Raw genomic sequence first — 12194 nt, 5'->3', positions numbered from 1 at the left:
AGAATGACAGTAGGCCAGGCACCGTAGCTCACACCTATAATCCCAGCACTTTGGGAGGCTGAGGCAGGTGGATCACTTGAGGTCAGGAGTTCGAGACCAGCCTGGCCAACATGGTGAAATCCCATCTCTACTAAAAATATAAAAGCCGGGCATGGTGGCAGGCGCCTGTAATCCCAGCTACTCAGGAGGCTGAGGCTTGAGAGTCTGTTGAACCTGGGAGGCTGAGGTTGCAGTGAGCCGAGATTGTGCCACTGCACTCCAGCCTGGGCCACAGAGTGAGACTCTGACTCTAAAAAAACAATCGACATCAAGGGCCAGTGCGGTGGCTCATGCCTGTAATTCCAGCACTTTGGGACGCCAAGACGGGTGGATCACCTGAGGTCAGGAGTTCGAGACCAGCCTGGCCAACATGGTGAAACCCCGTCTCTACTAAAAATATAAAAATTAGCCAGGCATGTGGCACATGCCTGTAATCCCAGTTACTCAGGAGGTTGAGGGAGGAGAATTGCTTGAACCCGGGAGGCGGAGGTTGCAGTGAGTCAAGATTGCGCCAATGCACTCCAGCCTGGATGACAAGTGCAAAACTCTGTCTCAAAAAAATCATAAATACATAAATAAATAAATAAATAAATAAATAAATAAACAAACAGACATCAAAGAATGACAGTAAATGGCCAAACCAAGTGGCCCTGGGAACTCAGAGAAAATGATTCCACCAAATGAACTACGGGAAGCTTATCAGAGATCGCGCTCAATGTGGTCCTTGAAGAATAGGCAGAATTTCCAAAGGTGAAGGAAGGTAGGGAAAGGAACAGCCAGGAGGTGGGAACAGGAACAGCACATTTGAGAACAGGGAACAGCCAGAGTGAGGGAAAATAAGGCTAAAAGGGTGAAGGGCACCTGGAGGATATTGATATTTTGGGCTTTGGCACATGCCTGTGTCCTGGCTCTAAGAACATTATCCACTTTGGGCGGCATCATTTAGCCTGCTCCTGGCTGTGGCTCCATTATCTGCTCCTAATATTGTCTTTTGTCTCCGGATTGTGAACAAATAAGGAACCTACAGCCAGGAGCAGGCTGGGTCCGGCCTCAAACCTTGACCTTCTGACTCAGAATAGTAATTGCTCCTGATTTTAAGGCCACTGAACACCATCCAGTTAATCTTGACATCTTGGAAATGACCAAATTACAGTTGAATTCCGTTGAAGAAATTAAAATCATTACTCTTATCCTAAGAGTGATTATCCTGAGTATTCTGGTGACTGACTCACATGGACAATTTAAGATGCAGTTAATATCACCAATGCAAAAAGACCTCAAGGGCCTAACAAATTATTTCTGGCAGAAACGTTGAAAAGTTTCCAGTCTTTGCCCCAAGACTGTTCACTGCCTAATTGCATTTCTTTCCAATGGGTCTAACAGAAAATCCAATTGGAAATTTGTCTTTGGGTGAAAATGCCGCCTTCCTGCTTTTAAGCGAACTGCCTGTGATATCATGAGCTCAGGCTGCAGAGGCTCAGCCGAACAAAGAGAGGAAAGCTGATCACTTCTGATTGGGAGGACGTATTAATTCCCCACACTTTCCCTGTTCCAAACTCATGACTCCATGGATTGAGTCCTTTTAAGAAAAGAAAATAGAGCCTGTCATTTCCTATTGTTTCAAAGACGAAATCCAGCCTGGGAAAGATTAAGGGAAGAGGACAGGACTCGTGTTCTAGATGACTAAGCACCAACCTGACCTGGAAAAGGCTCGATTAGTTTTTGAGGAAGGGAGGGAGCTCCAATTAGAGGCATGTGTAAAATAATGACATTACCTCACTAAAGCAGAAAAAGGAAAACATTCCCAACTCACTAACAATGAACTAGCAAGAAAAAGTGTTGCTAATCTGTGAAGAATTCGCAAACCCAGTGAGTCACCTCCCAGCTCTGAGCTCCCAAACTTCCTTCCTTAGAACTTGACCTCTGATTGTAAAACCCTGGGCCCCGGGAGAGAGGGGCCTATGCTGGTCAGTAAGGGGGAATCACATGGACAAGCCAAGCCCAGCTCTGCTTCGCCCAGGTTTCTGGTAAATGAGCCTCTATCACTCAGTTCATACACATCAATACTTCTTACTGAAGATGTCTTGGGAAGAAGTCAAGCTGCTCTGAAAAAATAAAAATGCCCTGCGTCATGTTTTTAAAAGAGCTGGATCTCTATGTAGTGACATGAAAAATCCTTAAATTCATTATTAAATAATACATAGATTATGATACTGTGTTTTTTAAAAGACTCAAAACGGTGCTGGGTACGGTGGCTCACACCTGTAATCCCAGCACTTTGGGAGGCCAAGGTGGGTGGATCATGGGATCTGGAGTTTGAGACCAGCCTGGCCAATATAGTGAAACCCTGTCTCTACTAAAAATACAAAACTTAGCTGGGTGTGGTGGTGCACACCTGTAGTCCCAGCTACTCGGGAGGCTGAGGGAGGAGACCTGCTTGAATCCGGGAGGTAGAGGTTGCAGTGAGCCAAGATTGTGCCGCTGCATTCCAGCCTGGCGACAGAGCAAGACTCTGTCTCAAAAAAAAAAAAAAAAAAAGAGTTCAGGAACCCCAGGATAAGAAGTCAGGAAAGGAAAGTATCTTCAAAGCTGATGGCATGACTGTCTCCTGCCAGGCTCCCCACTGTCTGAACCCAGCTGAAAGGCAGCAGGGATGCTGATGGGGATCTGGAGGCACAGGACAGTGGAGCAGGCTGGGGGCCACGGAGAGCAGATCTGCAAACAGAGGGTTTCTGTACAGGATAGGCAGAAGGCCCAGCTGCAGGAGTTGGGCTGCAAGAGACAAGCAGCAGGGCGGGGTACTGGGTTCCAGGGACCCAAGCAGAGGCAGGCCCAGCTCTCAGCTGTCTGCCCATCAGGACCCCTGGGGGGAGTTTGGGGGGAAAATGCAGATCCACCCACCTCAGCCTCCCAAAGTGTTGGGATTACAGGCGTGAGCCTACCGTGCCCGGCCGTGGTTCCTGGACTTTTAAGGGGACCACTGATCTTTTCTAGAGCTCCATGAGCTCTCTGAAGTTTTAAGCAAAAGTTTGTATATTTGAGAATGTGTATCTTTCTGGCTTTTTCATGAGATTGCAACGAGGATCCAAAGAGATAATACAAATGACGTCAGCTTTGACAACCACTAACTGCCCCAAAAATATCAGGTATTACTATCATCACAGCAAGATCAAAAGAGGTTAATGCACGTCTCTCTGTGTCAAGTGTTCACGAAGCTTCTGTTGAAGTTGGCCACCAGATTGGGCCAGCATGCACACAGGCAGCAGACAACAGCTTTACAGGTTGTTAGAATGAGAGGCTGAACCCTAACCTCAAGAAGGTGACACCACAGAGGCCATCCACAGAGGTGTGAGTCTTCCTAGAAAATGATACAGGCGGGGCCAGGTTTGGTACCTTGCACCTCTAATCCCAGCATTTTGGGAGGCTGAGGCAGGCAGATCACTTGAGGTCAGGAGTTCGAGACCAGCCTGGCCAACATGGTGAAACCCTGTCTCTACTAAAAATACAAAAATTCGCTGGGCGTGGTGGTGCAGGCCTGTAATCCCAGCTACTCAGGCAACTGAGGCAAGGGAATCGCTTGAGCCCAGAAGGTGGAGGTTGCAGTGATCGAGCTACTACTCTCCAACCTGGGCGACAGAGGGAGACTCCATCTCAAAGAAAAAGAAAAGAAAAGAAAGAAAATGATGCAGGCAGGATTAATAACCAGAACACACAAGGCGATCAAACAACTCTATAGGAAAAAAATCTAATAGTCCAATCAAAAAATGGGCAAAAGATTTGAATAGGCATTTCTCAAAAGAAGACACACAAAGAGCAAACAGGCCTATGAAAAGGTACTCAACATCTGTGATCATCAGAGAAATGCAAATCAAAACCACAGTAAGATAGAATCTCACCTCAGTCAAAATGGCTTTTATTCAAAAGACAGGCAATAACAAATGCTGGAGAAGATGTGAAGAAAAGAGAATCCTCGTACTCTGTTGGTGGGAATGTAAATTAGTACAACTGCTATGGAGAACAGTTTGGAAGTTCCTCAAAAACTAAAAGTTAAGCTACTATATGATCCACTTATCTCATTGCTGGGTATATATCCAAAAGAAAGGAAATCAGTAAATCAAAGAGATATGTGTACTCCTCTGTTTGTTGCAGCACTGTTTACAACAGCTAAGATTTGGAAGCAACCTAAGGGTCCATCAACAGTTGAATGGATAAAGAAAATGTGATACATACACACAATAGAGTACCACTCAGCCATAAAAAAAGAATGAGATCCAGTCATTTGCAACAACATGGATGGAACTGGAGATCATTATGTTCCATGAAATAAGCCAGGCACAGAAAGACAAACATAGCATACTCTCATTTATCTGTGGGATCTAAAAATCATAACAAGTGAATTCATGAACATAAAGAGTAGAAGGATGGTTACCAGAGGCTCGGAAGGGTGGTGCAGTAGGATGGGGAAGGTGATGATGGTTAATGGGTACAAAAAAAAATAGGAAGAATGAATAAGATCTATTATTTGGTAGCATGACGGGGTTACTATAGTCATTAATAACTTAACTGTACATTTTAAAATAATTTAAAGAGTGTGATTGGATTGTTTGCAACTCAAAGGAGAAATGCTTGAAGGGATGGAAATTCTCCATGATATGCTTATTTCACATTGCAGGCCTGTATTAAAACATCTCTTGTACCCCATAAATATATGCACCTCCCATGTATCCACAAAAATTAAAAATTAGGCTGGGTGCGGTGGCTCACATCTGTAATCCCAGCACTTTGGGAGGCCGAGGCGGGCAGATCACTTGAGGTCACGAGTTCCAGACCAGCCTGGCCAATATGGCAAAATCCCATCTCTACTAAAAAATACAAAAATTAGCCAGGCATAGTGGCACAAGCCTGTAATCCAGCTACTTTGGGGGCTGAAGTGGGAGGATCGCTTGAGCCCAGGAGGCAGAGGTTGCGGTGAGCTGAGATCACACCACTGCACTCCAGCCTGGGTGACAGACCAAGACCCTGTCTCAAAAATAAAAAAAAGGTAGGAGCTAAGCTATGAGGATGCAAAAGCATGAGTGATATAATGGACTTTGGGGGCTTGGTGGGAAAGGCTGGGAGGCGGGTAAGGGATAAAAGTCTACAAATTGAGTAGATGTACCCTGCTTGGGTGACAGATTCACTAAAATCTCAGAAATCAACACTGAAGAACTTATCCATGTAACAAAAAAAACACCTGTACCCCAAAAACTGTTGAAATTAAAAAGAAGAAAGAGAAAAACCAATAAATAAAAGCTGAACCCAGGAGGTGGAGGTTGCAGTGAGCCGAGATTGTGCCACTGCACTCCAGCCTGGGTGATGGGGACTGTGTCTCAAAAAAAAAAAAGAGAACTTAAAAAATTTTAAAAAGAAAATGATGCAGGCTGAGATTGTGCTGCTGCACTCCAGCCTGGGTGACGGAAACTGTGTCTCAAAAAAAAAAAAAAAAGAACTTACAAATTTTTAAAAAGAAATTATGCAGGCACTGCAAATATAGCATACTTACTTGGGTGCATGTGGGAGAAAGTAGAGGGGGAGACGCCAGGGTCGCTGACCCCATGGCATGAGGATGACTGTGGAGCCGTTCTCTTGCCGTCCACAAAGTCACTGTGAAAGCAAAGTGCCAAACATTGTCCAGGAGGGCCCTTTTGCTCATTGGTCATGACTGGTGCCAGGCAACCCTTGGGACTTTCCTCATGACCTCAGAGGGACAGAATTTCCTGCAGTTTCTATGGCACAGATTCCATAGTAGGTTGAACACTGCTCCCCCAAATACACATCTTCCTGGAACCTCAGGAGACTTTATTTGGAGACAGGGTCTTCACAGATGTAATTAGTTAAGATTAGGTGGCACTCATGGGCTCTAACTCCAATGACTGGCAGCCTTCTAAGAAGGGGGAAGACCCACAGACAGACACACAGAGAAGAATGCCATGTGACTACAGAGGCAGAGACTGGAGTGACGCAGCCACAAACCAAAAAGTGCGAAGGATTGCCAGGGGCCACCAGGTGCCAGAAGAGGCGAGGCAGGACCCCCTTCTTGGTCTTCAGAGAGAGCACAGCCCTGCCAACACCTTTATTTCAGACCCCTGGCCCCCAGAACTGGGACAGAATACATTTCTGTTGTTTTAAGCCACACCATTTGTGGTCATTAGTTTTGGCAGCCACGGAAACAAATACAGAAAGGTTCCAGAGCTGCTCCCAGGAGGGGAAGTGGCACAAGGCGAGGCATGGACTAGTCACAGATCCCCAGCCAGAAGCAGGGGACACATTCACACTGGGATGACTCAAGGAACTGTACGTGCAAAGCATGAGCACCCTGCTCTGTGCCAGACATCACGCTGGGCAGAGGCCAGGGGCTGCCAGAAAAGCTGTAACAACCAGCAACCCCAGGCGTGGGCGGGGAAATGCTGATTTGCAGCATCTGCCAATTTCTGTGGTATAAATACTCCCTTCTTGGCCAATGCGAGTGCAACACAACGTCCTTCATATAACGTTTCTACCCTACAGGTACAGTCAATGTCAATGACCTCACGATAATAGTAAAATAAGTGAAATAATTATGAAATATTGAGTTCTGAGAATTGACTGACCTTGTGTCTAATATAATCTATTTAATTGTAAGCTTCTGTAATTTAATTTTTTATGGTGGCTGTGTTTAACAACCAATTTGCAAAAATTCCTGAATGTTTAACCATCAGCTGCCATGAACCAGCGCTGGCTACAAGAAGTACAGCGGTGAAGAAGGCAGATGGCAAATATAACCTCAGCTTGGTGGGGCCTGGAATGCAGCAACCTGGCTCCAATAGGATGCTTTTGGGTAGATGTGCCTGGAGCACCTCCACCTCTGAGGCCCGCAAAACTGCCCCAGAGGAAGGGTGGCCTGCAGAGCAGCCTCCACATCAGCTCTCAGCTGGTCCAGGGCACAGCATCAGCTGAAGAACACCGACCACGACCAGCCACATCAGCTTCCAACTGTGAGCTCTTAGGAGACCTGTTGATGCAGAGATGGCACCAAAAAAGCCAGGAGCAGGTGGGCACTGGTGCACATATAGACACACACACACACACGCACAGAACATGCAGACACACACATGCACAGAACGTGCAGATACACACATGCACAGAACATGCAGATACACACACATGCACAAACACGCTTCTCTTACGGTTTGGCTGTGTCCCCACCCAAATCTCATCTTGAATTCCCACATGATGCGGAGGGACCCGGTGGGAGGTAATTGAGTCATGGGGGCAGGTCTTTCCTGTGCTGTTCTCGTGATAGTGAATAAGTCTCACAAGATCTGATGGTTTTATACGGGGGAGTTTCTCTGCACAAGCTCTCTCTTTGCCTGCCACCATCCACGTAAGATGGGACTTGATCCTCCTTGTCTTCCACCATGATTGTGAGGCCTCCCCAGTCATGTGAAAATGTAAGTCCAATAAGCCTTCTTCTTTTGTAAATTGCCCAGTCTCAGCTGTGTCTTTATCAGCAGTGTGAAAACGGACTAATACAACTCCTTTTTGCATTTTTGCCAGAACAGTTTCCTTCAGTACAGCAGCTACTTTTTAAGGAGTGCTTTGTGTCAGGGACCAGGCCAAGCACTAGGAATATTCACATGACGAAGGCCAAGCCCAGGACCTTCCATCAGTTGGCGAGGCCTGTGATTGGCCACAGCTGCCTGCATCTCATTCTGCAGCTGATCTAAGGAAGCCTTTCATTGCCACGTATCTCAGCCTTAGTCTCCATTGTCAGTTCTCTCCATCCTGAATGTGAGAGGTGGTTCCTAGTCACTTTAGAGCTAGGATGGGAAACAGGGTGTGATTTCTAGAGCCCTGACAAATAACTGCATTTGGCATTGTGCACAATCCATGATGTAGATGCAACATGAAGTGAGGTGAAAATTGGTAGGCTGGGCATGTCAGCTCATGCCTGTAATTCCAGCACTTTGGCAGGCCGAGGAAATATATCAGTTGAGCTCAGGAGTTTGAGACCAGCCTGGGCAACATGGTGAAACCCTATCTCTACCCAAAATACAAAAAAATTAGCTGAGCGCTACCGTGCACTTGTGGTCCCAACTACTCGGAAGACTGAGGTGGGAGGATTGCTTGAGCCCGGGAGGTGAAGGTTGCAGTGATCCAGGGTTGAACCACTGCATTCCAGCCTGGGTGACAGAGTGAGACAGGGAGGGAGGGACAGAGTGAGACAGGGAGGGAAGGGAGGGAAGGAAGGGAGGGAACGGAAGGAGGGAAGAAGGAAGGAAGGAAGGAAGGATAGAAGGAAGGAAGGAAAGAAGGAAGGAAGGAAGGAAGGAACGAACGAACGAACGAACGAACGAACGAACTGGTCACCTGGACTGGGTTTATGGGTTCCTGTGAGTACTTCTTATAGCTATAGTAATTTCAACCAGGGACACCAATCATTCTGGTTTGTGAGGGATGAAGGGGTTAGTGCTAAAAAGAGGGTAGTAGTCTCAGGCAATACGGGATGGGCAGACATCCTAATTCTCACCTCCCTTCTGACAGCTCAAGTTTGAATACTGAGGTCTGCAAGGACATTATACTGAGACCTGCAAGGATGTCTGTCTCACATTGCAATAAACAGCCACCGGGTTCTAAATCTCATTTTGCTTAAATCCATTTCTCTAAGAAACATTATACATTTACTCCTTTTCATTGTATAAGACATGTTGAAAACAGCCATTCATCTCTAAATCCTTCTTTTCAATCACTTTTAATATTCTTTTAAAAAGAGAGAAAGGAAAAGAAAAGACTTCTTGGGACTAAAACTTATCACAGTTGGATGAAACCCAAAGGTGAATATTTATTTCAGCAAAATTCATTCAGGGTCTTGAAAGTCAAGTGTGTGAATACAAAATACACCTTTTCAGCTTGGGATCATGCCCTTTTCCGTGCTTGGATGGCTGAAGTATGAAATGCCGGGTTGACATATTCAGTGCTTCCAGGAATGTGACTCCAGAAGAAACAAAGTGGAATGTGGCACTTGTGGAGGTGGCCGGGCTGGTCAGCCAACCTGGCTGGGTTCTGGAAGGGTCCAGTCCATGGGCTCCCATCATATCCCAGGTGATTCTTCCTGCTCGCAGTTCACAGGAACCACAGATTCCCACACCTTCATTTCCGAGGGGCTGTCATTTGTTCCAGCTTTGTCTCCCCATCCTGAATCCAGCACGAGGTGTCTAGATCTCACACAGGATGCATTCACGGGGGCTGGGGTGGAAGGATCCATCAGCACCTTCAAATTCCAGCCCTCACTGCAGCCAGGACAGGGAGCCACATTCTCGTGCTCACAAAGACGATCCTGCACCAGAGCGGCATGAACAGGGCTTTCACCTTTGCATTTGCTCACTCGTTCCTTCCATCAGAATCGATGGCTGTTTGCAGGACAAACAAAACACACGTGCCTGCGTGTGTGTGTGTGCTTGTGCATGTGTGTGTGCAAGCATATGTGTGTCTGTGTGTGCATGTCTACGTGTGTCTGTGTGTGTGCATGTGTGTGCATGCATTCATGTGTCTGTGTGTGCTCGTGCATGTATGTGCACAACTATGTGTCTGTGTGTGCTTGTGCATGCATGTGTGCATGCCTATGTGTGTGTGTGCTTGTGTGTGTGTGCTTGTGCATGTGTGCATGCATGCCTATGTGTGTCTGTGTGTGCTTGTGCATGACTGTGTGCATGCCTGTGTATGTGCTTGTGCATGTGTGTGCATGTCTATGTGTATCTGTGTGTGTTTGTGCGTGTGTGCATGCCTATGTGTGTTTGTGCATATGTGTGTGCATGCCTATGTGTCTGTGTGTGCTTGTGCGTGACTGTGTGCATGTCTGTGTATGTGCTCGTGCATGTGTGTGTGCATGTCTATGTGTATCTATGTGTGTTTGTGCGTGCACGTACATGCCTATGTGTGTGTGTGCTTGTGCATGACTGTGTGCATGCCTGTGTATGTGTCTTGGGGAAGAGAGAAATGATGAGCTAGTGTTTAACGGGTCAGAATGAAAAGTTCTGGAATTGGATGGTGGTGATGATGGTTGTACAAAATTGTGAATTTACCTAATGCCGCAGGGCTGTACTCTTACAATAGTTAAAATGGTAAGTTTTATGTTACATGTGTCTTATCACAATTAAAAATAAAAGAGTACATGCATTCATTTTGAGAGAAAACAAAAGAGAAAACCTCAGAGTCATGTTTAAATATGTCTGACTTATACTGAGGACAAATTAAAGAAAGTAATTTACATAATGAAGAGTAAACTTATGGAACTCATTGCCGAAAGAGGAGGCACAGACATAAAAATATCCAAAGACATCTACGAGGAATTGTTCAAACATTTATTGTATTTATTGACAGCAGCCTAACAGCACATGAAGCACGATCAGGTTTGGAGTCACCCTGAGGTTCGCATCACAGCACAAAAGCAGCTTTCTGCCCTACCAGGCATTGTGCCCCAGTGAATTTCTGAGGACAGGAATGGGGAGCTGGACGGACCTGCAGGTCCTCCCCATGGAACAAACGCCGCACCTTGCACACACCTGGGTCCCTGCTGTGTCCAGCCCCAGCCTGTGCACAGTAAGGACAGCACACCTGATGATCAGGACAGGGTCTACCCTGAGATGTTCACTGCCTACCTGTGCACAGTGAGGGCAGCACACCTGGTTGGAAACACAAAGTCACCCCTGAGATGCCCAGTGCCTACCTGTACATCGTAAGGACAGCACACCTGGTTGTCAGCACAAAGTCACCTCTGAAATGCCAAGTGCTTGTACATTGTAAGGGAATCACACCTGGTTGTCAGGACGGCATCACCTCTGAGAAGCCCTCCCATTCACATGTGTAGCAACAAAAAAGGTCTGGCTTAACAACTGTCATTCTCAGCCCCCAGACAAAGCAAACTAGGGTGTTGTGCTCATATTTAAAGCTTTGTTTTGTATTGTATCTGTTTTTATAAATTGTCTGTTTCTTTTTCCAAGTAGGCTAAAGTTACATCTTCAATAAACCAAGTAATAGGAACTTACTTTGCTCACCGCAGTGATCCTGGAATATATCATAGTATCAGAAGTGAGAAGGTATCCCCCAAGAATGTGTTTTTAAGATGAGGACACATCAAAAGGACCCAAGAATCAATCTGGTAAAGCTCCCAGTGGCCAGAGCTAATATAATTTGAGCACCATAATAAATTTCAATTGTATTTAATTATCACCTAAGGAATAAAATAAATATCCATGAGCACATATGGATATAAATAAATCAATAATCAAAACAAGAAGGACCAATCTTTCTTAAATAAGAAAGCCAATTAATAAATGTAGAGGGAATTGGAGAAATAGGGAATCGCCATTGGAACCCCACGGTTATCATTGCTGCACGCAAGAGTAATTGATAGTTGCTAAAATTAGTGGTTGAACCTTAAGGAGTAACAAGATATTTGCATCATATTTGTATCCCTTCCTAAATTTACTAATCACCCTTGTGGTTTTAAAACATGATTTTGATGCTCTACCTCCCTCCAGGAGGTAGAGTTTAATGGCCCTTTCCTCAAGTATAGGCTGGACTTAGTGACCTGCTTTTATGAATAGATGACAGAAAGAGGACAACTGTACCTTGACAGTGGGGAAGCCTAACAGATACCACATGAGCCAGGTGATCAAAGTCAATGTTACCTGCAGTCATGCTGACATTACACGCCCACTGACATGATACAATGACAAGGGCCTATCACCTCTGTGGTGTTCTTCTCCAAAATCCACAGCCTCAGAATGTTTATGAGAAACCATCAGAGAAACCCAAATTAAGGGCATTCCACAAAACACCTGACCACTACTCTGCAAAACATCTAAAGTCATGAAAGACAAGAAAATATAGAGAAGCTATCACGGATTGGTGGAAACTAGGGGGAAATGAGGAATAAAGGTATCATGATATCCCAAATGGGGTCCTGGAACAGAAAAGTACATTAATAGAAAAAGTTAAGAAGTCCAGGCTGGGCACAGTGGCTCACACCTGTAATCCAAACACTTTGGGAGGCCGAGGCGGGTGGATCATGAGGTCAGGAGATTGAAACCATCCTGGTGAACACGGTGAAACCTCGTCTCTACTAAAAATATAAA

Source organism: Macaca mulatta, chromosome 3 (genome assembly GCF_049350105.2).
Source record: "Macaca mulatta isolate MMU2019108-1 chromosome 3, T2T-MMU8v2.0, whole genome shotgun sequence".
Classification (NCBI taxonomy): domain Eukaryota; kingdom Metazoa; phylum Chordata; class Mammalia; order Primates; family Cercopithecidae; genus Macaca; species Macaca mulatta.
This window is presented reverse-complemented; position numbering follows the sequence as displayed.